The following is a 10,226-nucleotide window of genomic DNA, read 5'->3' as shown; positions in this document are numbered from 1 at the left end:
CTACATTGGTCAGCATCATAGGCTGTAGTCTTTGTACACCAGTAGCTTAACTCTTATAATACATAAACAGTTGCTTGCTGGTTTGCCTTTCCAATAAGGAGTACAGATAAAGAGGTGGGGTGAAATCCTAACTCCACTGATATCAGGGGCAAAACTCCATTGACTTCAATGAAGCTGGGATTTTACCCTTAGTTCTTTTCCTTATTTCTGAGGAATGAGCCTTTTGAGAAGGGAGAGGGTTAGGAGACCATTGGTGGATTTCGATTGGTTAATAGTAGATATGCTTGATTACAGTTTTTGACGGTTATGTTGTAAAATGAGCATTTGTTTTCACTGCATATGCACTTAATGCACTGCATATGCATTTAAAACCGGTGCATTGAACTCACTTTGGCGTCTCAGGAATTCAGTTACTCATGTGCATGTTCACATGGAATGACGCCTGAGGCAGTTAGTGAAAAGGAGATTTTAGGTTTGAAAAAGACTGACAGACACTGCTAACACAAACCAAGCAATTCCATGTCTAAGTGGGAAAATCTGAAACCTTAACCAGCAATTAAAGCAATAGCGTGACAAGTTCTGGCAACCATAAGCGACTTTGCCCAGTCGCCCAGCCGGGTCCAGATAATTGCCCTCTGTACAAGTGAACAGGCTTTTTCTGGACAAAAACAAGCACACATACATTCAGACACACAAATGTTAGACACAAAGATTTGGAAGGTGTTTCTCAAAATTTGGCCCAGGTCAATAGCAGAGACAGGATAAGACCACAAGTATTGCTGGCTCCCAATCAGTTCAACAGACACAATGAAAATAGTATGACTACACTTCAACATGATCTTCCTTCCTTACCTATTTTCTTCTTGCTTAACTATAGGGAGATTTGTTTTGACTATTGAAATAAACTCAAGCAGGTGCAGGACTTAATTACAGTGCTTGACTGTGCACTAGGATGCTAACAAAAGGGAAACAATTTGCACACACACACACACACACACACACACAGAGGCCTGATAGCAAGTGTTTTTGTGTTAGGGCAAATGTACTTCACAATTATTTTGAGGACGAGTTACTAGCAACAGTTTGGAGGTAAACACAATCAACAACATTGTTGTATCAAGCAGGCAAGGTACTAACAAGCTTCAACAGGACTTTATTTACAGTGGAAACCTCTTTACCAAGCTGCTGCTGCACCCTCTGTAACTCTCACTCTGCCTCCTCAATTCCTCCCCGCTCCTTCCCGTTTCCTGTCCTTTCAGACTCCCAACAGCCACTGCTCCCAGTTCTAATAATACAAGCAGCATCTAAACACCACAAACATCCTGAAAGTGAAAGCAACAAGACCTGAAAATGAAATAAATGCTTACATGATTAACAATCGCCAGGAATCCTTTTGTGTTTGTATCTCTCGAATTGGAGTTCATATAAAAAAAAAAGAGCACTGGAGAGTTAAAATTCAGTCTGAGGATAATCTGCAGTTTGGTTCTAAGCAGTCTGATTGTGCTGAGATAGTCTCAGGTGGTTGAGGTAAAGCCTCTTTATCTGACAGAAAGTGCCTGGGAGTGGTTCAAAATACATGACTCACAAACTAGCAAGCAAACATTAAATGTTAAAAAATGGCATGTTTATCTGACTAATTGAGCCTTTACAATGAAACACAACACAAAATGTTTTCAATGATTGGATCCCTTCCTCTGGAGCATCCTGCCTCCTTTGGTCTCACATAGACCAGATCAGTGCATGCTGCACACCATAGCTGGGTGGGTGGAATGGGATAAAGTGAGATGAGAAAGGAGGATTTTTATTTTAGGTGGGGATAGATCTGTTTTGGATATTAATCTTTATCTATTTTTGAATCTGTTCTTATAAAGAGTGCAAATAGCCTAAAAATTCAGATAGGCATTTCCAATAATTTAAGAGAAATAAATAAAATACTGAACAGTATGAGTGCTGTAAAACTAGACAATGTCAATACAGTTAATTTTATATAGGGAGAGAATAATAAACAAACAAGGATCACAGTCTGCTCTCATTTATATAAGTGAACAGCTAAAGTAATTCAATTGAAATCAATGGATTTATTCCAGATTTACACCATTGTAACCAAAATCACAATCTGGCCCTAAAGTGCATATTGTCCCCTGGAAGTGTTGGGGCAGATCCTTAGTTAGTGTAAATTATCATAGTTCAGTTGACTTCCATGGAGTTTTGACAATTTACACAAGCTGGGGACCTGCCTTTTAGGTGATAACTACCAATGATATCAGTGGGAATCGCACACCCATATTCCCAATATGCTAAAAGTAGAATATCCTTTTTAATTCTGAAATGCTATAGCTGCCCTTGAAATATGACAGGAACCTTTGAGCATGGGAAAATAGTGTGTGTTTTTCTCCCCACTTTGTACTGCTGTTCACTACCAGAATCTGATGTGCTTATCCAAATTAAAGTGAGAGACGCTAAAGGGCTTCTTCCCTTTCCCATTTAATTTCCAAGTGCATTATCATGTCAGTTAGTCTCACTATACAGACTCTGTGGGGATAAAAAGGTTCTATCAAAGTGAGCAGGAACAGAAAATACTCCAGTGAGGTCAGTTTTTCAAGTAAAGTAAACATAAACATTTCCCATCCGTGTTCAGAGGAGCGTTGTACCGGGATATGAGAACCAGAACACGGAAATCACTAGAAAAAGTGAAACAGTCTAATCTGTTTCCTTTATTCAAACTGAATGAAGTGCACAAAATAAACCAACAACATAGCTGGTGAAAAGTAAAGTAGATTTTTAAATCTATAATCTCAGACAGTGGTTCTCAAACTTTAAGATTTTGAGTACTTCACTTAAAACTCAGAAGTAGTTGTCCCAACATTCTGTGCAGTTATAATGGAATCTTATTCTGAGCCTATGCTAGACTCTTTTAAACTATCCCACATACCACCTGACTGTGGCCCATGAACTGCCAGGGGTACACCTACCAGAGTGTGAGAACCACTGTTCTGAGAGATTATAACAGTGGTGGGCAACCTGCAGCCCGTGGGCCTCACGTGGCCCGTCAGGGCAAGCCACTGGTGGGCCACCAGACCCTTTGTTTACATTTGCACAGCTGCCCGTGGCTCCCAGTGGCCGCAGTTCGCCATTCCCAGCCAATGGTAGCTGCAGGAGGCCTGCAAATGTAAACAAATGTAAACAAATAGTCTGGTGGCCCATCAGTGGCTTGCCCTGACGGGCCGCAGGTTGCCCACCACTGGATGATAATGATTCTGGTAACTGTAGCACTGCCCTCTACTGGGTGCAATCAGAAATGCACAAGTGCATAACAGCATCAATACTGCTAACAGCTAACGTAATATTTTGTATATATGATTTTAACTTAGAAGTGTCCCTTTGAACATGAATATTTTGAAAGCCATTTTCATTTTATTGGCTATTAGCTTTAGAATTTGTGGTTACCTAGGTAGGTAAGTAATTGTCACAGGCAAGTAGCAAATGGTTCACTAACTGTACACCTTTACTTAAAATTCTTACTCTGGGGCAGTGGTTCCCAACCAGGGGTATGTGTACCCCTAGGGGTATGCAGAGATCTTCAAGGGAGTACATCAACTCACCTACATAGTTGCCTTGTTTTATAACAGGCTACATCAAAAGCACCACTGAAGTCAGTACAAACTAAAATTTCATACAAAGACTGGTTTATACTGCTCCATACACTATGCACTGAAATGTAAGTACAATATTTATATTCCAATTGATTTATTTTATAATTATATGCTCAAAATGAGAAAGTCAGCAATTTTTCAGTAATAGTGTGCTGGGTTCCTTTTGTATTTTTATGTCTGATTTTATTAGCAAGTAGTTTTTAGGTGAGGTGAAATTTGGGAGTATGCAAGACAAATCAAACTCCTGAAAGGAGTACATAGTCTGGAAAGGTTGAGAACCACTGTGCTAGGGTATTATCCAGGACTATGGACTTCACTTATGCCTTTTTTTTTTTGATGATCATTTATATTAAAGGTAATCTTTAAAAAATGTTGCTTATTTAATCTCTGCTTTTGATTATTTTTACTCAGTTCATCTCAAAGAAAGAACAAATTCATTTAATGCAGAACGGCAGGTGAAATAAAGCATGTAGTGTAAATGATTCAAAGCAAAGAAACTTAATTTGTATACTGTAATGAAGCCACAGAAAATTATAGCTAACTTTGTTTTGCAGCTTAGCATAGGGTAATGACCTCCAATAAAAACTCCTCAATACAGTCCTTGCCCTTAAGTTGCCAACTTGCCACTAAGGACCTGATTATCTATAAATTTATGAGAACTTGCAATAACTGGTGTTTGTCTCCTGATAATGTTTTCTGACACATATCAGGAGATTCAGCTGATCTGTGTTAGAAATTATTGTACAGAATCTGCAGTTTATACAGGCAATAAGTAGACAGAAGGTCCATTTGAGACCGTTAGTTATAGAGAAGCACATAAGGAAAATGGTTTCCATAGTAACACGCCCCACAGCTGTAGTTAGTAGAGGAAAAATAGTTTTATGATTATTTCAATGAAGTTTTACCTTTTGTTTTTGGTACAAGACATATGCAAAAGGTTATTTCATAGGATGTGCTCAGTGGGATATGGAGGTGAAATTTACCCAGGTATGGAGGGCCCACATAAGATCTCAAGTTAGAGTCTCAGCTGAAACTTAGAGTGCATTAGGCCCTGTACAGACCATCTGCACCAGAGTGATTTTCACTTGAAATGAGTACAGCTTTGTGTATACATTAGGAGATGGCTACTTTTACTTTAATAAATATACCATCCAGAAATTCTATATTAAAAGTAATATTGCTTCATAGGGACTTGATAATCCAGCTCCCGGTAAAGCCAATGGAGAGAATCCCATTGATTTCCACAGAAATTGGATTAGGCCCTGGTTGAGCTGGTTGAGAAACACGGGGTGGATGAGGAGGCATTGCAAATATTTTTGCAACGCTTTTGTCAGTTTCATTCAGATGAAAAATTTCTGACCCCTGAATTGGCAAAGCTGGTGCTTCCACAAATCGGTTAACATGTTCTGGTTTTAACTGAGTTCTTGGTTTCACTTTTTTGCAAGATTTCATTGGCATGGGCACTAGGAAAAATCCCTCTTGTGAAAGTGAGAGGACAGAATGCACCCCCAGGTCAGAGTTTTCTCCTCTTTATTTCAAAAGTGTTACAAGGCATTTTCCATTCCTGCTTGGCATGAATATGACATCATTGGCTACCACCAATGTATGTGTGAGACTGACAGAATAATGTCATGCCTTGATTGTTTTAAATCAACCTGGAATCAGCCCTTGATTAATCTACTCAATTTGTACGATATGTAGCAGAACCTCACTAATGCACACTATGCCTGGGAGACCCAATGCAAACTATTGGATTTTGTGAATTAGTAAATGAACAAACACAAAAAGTGAGGATGATGCCACACAGAATCTACTTAAATCTGTTAGTTTGTCCACTGCAGGGTAGTTTTAAGTATTTATCATAATAACACTGGTTATTTTGCTGCTTCTGTCACTATCAACAAACAGGAATCAAGTCATGTCCTCTCAGGGTAACTTTGCTGATGTCAGTGGATTTATAGGCATGTCAAACTGGTTTAAGTTGGATGAGTATCTGGCCCAATGTCTCTAGAAGGCAATGCTTCCAAAACTCACATTTCATACAATAAGTAAACTCAGGCCCAGATTTTTAAAGGTGGCACTGTCCCACTCCTTGCTGCAAAGCTAAGTAACATAGGCCTTGTCTACGCTGCCCCGCAGTCCTGACTGCATGGGGGTATGAACAGCAATGCGCACCAAGGATCTGCAGTGAAACTCCCCTGTGTGCACATTGCGGGCATGAACTAAAAGATTCCTGAAGGTAGTCCTCTTCAAACAGGATTACATTAATGCAAACTGGGAACCTTTTAGTTTGTGCCTGCAGCATCTACACAGCGGAGTTAAAGTGCAGCACTTTGGTGCACACTGCTATTCATACCCAGTAGTCAGAACTGCAGGGCAGTGTTGACATAGCCTTAGAGAGCTATGTCCCATTTTCAAAAGTGACTGAGGCCTAATTCCCATTGACTTTCAATGAAACTTAGGCTCCTAAGTGAAATCTCAGCCTCCACTGCCTATTTTTCAACACAGGCAACAGATGCAGTGAAGTTACAAAAAGAAATTAGAAACATTTGGTTATTAATATATCAGGGTCCTGATTCTCTCCAGTTCATACAAGATGTGAGTGGAGAATCAGGCCCAAGAAATGACAAATGTAGAATGACCAGATGTCCCGATTTCCTGCGGACAGTCTTGATTTTTGGATCTTTTTCTTATATAGGCTCCTATTACCTCCCACCCCATCCCGATTTTTCACACTTGCTATCTGGTCACCCTAGACAAATGTGTATATTTTATAAGCAAAACAAAAAGAACCCACCAAATTTCAGGCCCCAGATGGCTTGGTATCAATTAGTGGAAAGGCAGGATGGTGGTTAGGATACTTGCTGATCTACAAAACCACCAACAATACATTATAGAAAAGGAGAAACATAATTCACCAACTTTTTTAGGCATTCCTTCCTCAGATATAAAACCAGTACAAGCTGGTGTCACTACAGAAGATTTAGAGACGGATCACTATTGAGTGAGTTTCCTAATCCACTGATAAGAGGGCGAAACACTCCACACATTCCCAAAGCAGTGAATAAAATCTTTCATTCAACAGTTTTGTCATTTTCTTTTCCTTTTACGGTTTAAAATCTGACTCATTTTGGTTCTTCAATAATTAAAGCAAAATATCTAGAAAATGATTTTGCCAACCACACTTGATTTGTCAGTGGGATTTGTGGGCACACCTCCAATGCACTATCAAGAAATTGACCATTCATTGTTCGTGATAGCTAGACAGGGGAAAGAATAATGTGTCATACAGAATCTATCCATAGTGTCACCACCCTTTGAAATGAATTGGCATAATTATTCAGTGGAGATGTAGAGAGGGGGAAGAACAGTTCTGATTCCACGCTCATCTGAGGGATTTGACTCATGCTCAGTTGTAATGGTTAGTACACTATTACTTCAGGAGATCTGAGTATCATTGCTTTTCGTGACTTGAAATACACCAGACTGAATAAAATAGTATGTATTATTTAAAAGCTTTCCCAAGAAGGATCCCCCCAGGCTCCTCTATAGGGACTTTATGTTTCAAGCATAGCACACAATTTTTTTATGCTACAAGCCAAATCCTCTTATCCATCTTTCTAGGTGTTTATGCCATGCCCATCACCATAGGACAAGGATTTGTTTGCTTCCCTGCTAAAAGTTTTGAAAAGCTACCACTGAGCTCCAAAAGTAGAATTTGATTTTTTAGTATGAGACAGCTGATTAGGAGCTGAGGGTACAAAAAATGGGATGGCTGTTGAGAAAAGCTACAACGTGACACAAGGAGAACAATAGGTCCTGGAAGTCTGTTCCAGATAGTGAGAACAGTATAAGAGAAAGAGTTACCATTCCCTGTACAGAAGAAAGGATATGGAACAAAAAGAAATGCAGTTTTTAAGGAGCACAGGAAGCAAGTGACTGAATAGGTAGAGAGGATATCAGAGAAGTAGAGGAAGTACATTCATGAAGGCCCTTGAACATCAGAGGTGAAAACCTGCCTGCGCTGAAGTCAATGGCAAAACTTCCTTTGACTTCAATGCAGCCAGGCCTTCACCCTAAAAGGGAGCAGTGCTTAGATGCCAGTCCTGATTTGTGAGGATGAGTGTGATGAATACTCACGTCCAAGTACAAGTGAGATGAACTGCCACGGTTGAGGAGAAAATTTAATGTGGCATGGTGGGACTGGCAGGCACAAGAAAGAAGGGAACTGCACTGTTAAGGAACAAGCTAGACTCCGCGGTCCCTGACTAAAGGGTGGAATGAAAAAATTGGCTCAAGGATGGAATGTAAGTGGATTTTGGATTGAGAAAGTCTAGGTAGAAGCAAAGCATGAGTTTGAAGGAATTTATAGCTGACCCAGAAGCTAACTGGTAGAAGTTTCAAAAACACCTAACTGACTTAGAAGCCTAACGCCCATTGGTTTTCACTTAGGGGCTTTGGAAAATTTTACCCAGTATTTACACTGAATGGATAGTGAGAAAAATTATTCACAAATAGAGCTGGCTGAAAATTTGCAAATGTCGAACATTGGAACAAATTTATTGCAAAAATGTCACAATTTTTTACCAGCTCTACTGTACGCACAAACATTTTGGTGACCTCTAAACAAAATCAGAAACAGAATTACTCATTCCCTTCTGAGTTATTTTTCATGAACATTCATGTGAGAAAAGCTTTGGTCATGCAAATGTTTGCCAAAAGCAAATTCAGGGCTTGTAGCCAAGCTTTGTTTAACCCCAATCTATGAATGTTTCATAGAATCATAAAATCATAGGACTGGAAGGGACCTCGAGAGGTCAACTAGTCCAGTCCCCTGCACTCATGGCAGGGTTAAGTACTGTCTAGACCATCCCTGACAGGTGTTTGTCTAACCTGCTCTTAAAAATCTCCAGTGATGGAAACTCCATACCCTCCATAAGCAATTTATTCCAGTTTTTAACCGCCCTGACCAGGAAGTTTTTCCTAATTTCCAACCTAAACCTCACTTGCTGCAATTTAATCCCATTCTATCCTCAGAGGTTAAAAAAAAAATTTTCTTCCTCCTCCTTGTAACAACCTTTTACATACTTGAAAACTGTTATCATGTCCCCTCTCAATCTTCTCTTTTCCAGACTAAACAAACTCAATTTTTTCAATCTTCCCTCATAGGTCATGTTTTTTAGACCTTTAATAATTTTTGTCGTTCTTCTCTGGACTCTCTCCAATTTGTCCACATCCTTCCTGAAATGTGGTGCCCAGAACTGGAGGCAATACTCCAGCTGAGGCCTAATCAGAGAGGAGTAGAGTGGAAGAATTACTTCTCGTGTCTTGCTTACAACACTCCTGCTAATACAACCAGAATGATGTTTGGTTTTTTTGCAATAGCATTACGCTGTTGACTCGTATTTAGCTTGTGGTCCACTATGACCCCCAGATCCCTTTCCGCAGTACTCCTTCCTAGGCAGTCATTTCCCATTTTGTATGTGTGTAACTGATTGTTCCTTCTTAACTGGAGTACTTTGCATCATGACTAAATGAAATTAATTTGGAGTGGAAATAAAAGTTATTACTGAAGATGTTAATGACAATAATAATAATGATTAATATAAATAAGACATCAAATCAGGGAAGATTGCCATGTGACACAGGTGACCAGTCATATAGCTTGAATATTGAATTTGGAGAACCCAAAGGAACATATATGGAGATATACCTATCTCATAGAACTGGAAGGGACCCTGAAAGATCGAGTCCAGCCCTCTGCCTTCACTAGCAGGACCAAGTACTGATTTGCCCCAGATCCCTAAGTGGCCCCCTCAAGGATTGAACTCACAACCCTGGGTTTAGCAGGCCAACGCTCAAGGAGAGATAGCAATCACAATTTGAAATTTGTTGACAAAAATTTTTGTGAACAGTGAGCAAATTTGTGAAAGTTATGGTCTGTTTGTGGACAATGCACGAACATAAAAGACAGCTAAATTCACAGAATAAATTGAACATTGGCAATTGTTCTCTGAGTTCTTTCATAAAGAGATTGAGGCAGACAAGCTATGCAAAGAACTGTAGTGCTGAATGACATATCAGAAATGAGCTACATATGCTAGGGTCAACTCTTGAGCTCCTGCTGGCTTAAGAAGGCCTACAGAGGGACTGTCTTGTATTATGTTCAGTACTAGCACAAGGGGGTGAAACCTATAGGCACTACCATGATATATATGTTAAATAACAACAATAATGATTAATAATAAATTCACAATGCCCAATCCACAGTTACCTGTGCCAAATTATTGAATGTTTCTTTGTGTCTCACTTATTTCTCCCCTAAGTAATTGTTTGTTTTGCCTGAATTATCATTAGATCATAAAGTACTGTCTTTTTTCCCCTGGAGTTGCTGGTCTGTTTTGTTTTCACATGAAAAGTATGGCAGGTGAAGCTTTTTTTTTTAAACTTTCTTTATGAAGTTAAGAAAAAAAGTTGCTGCGGATGAATATAATAAAAGGGCACTCAATATTTTTAAAGATGCCAAAACCAGTCCCCAGACTTAGCCAAAGTTAGTACAGACAGAGCCCTTGC

Source organism: Gopherus evgoodei, chromosome 1 (assembly GCF_007399415.2).
Source record: "Gopherus evgoodei ecotype Sinaloan lineage chromosome 1, rGopEvg1_v1.p, whole genome shotgun sequence".
Lineage (NCBI taxonomy): Eukaryota > Metazoa > Chordata > Testudines > Testudinidae > Gopherus > Gopherus evgoodei.
This window is presented reverse-complemented; position numbering follows the sequence as displayed.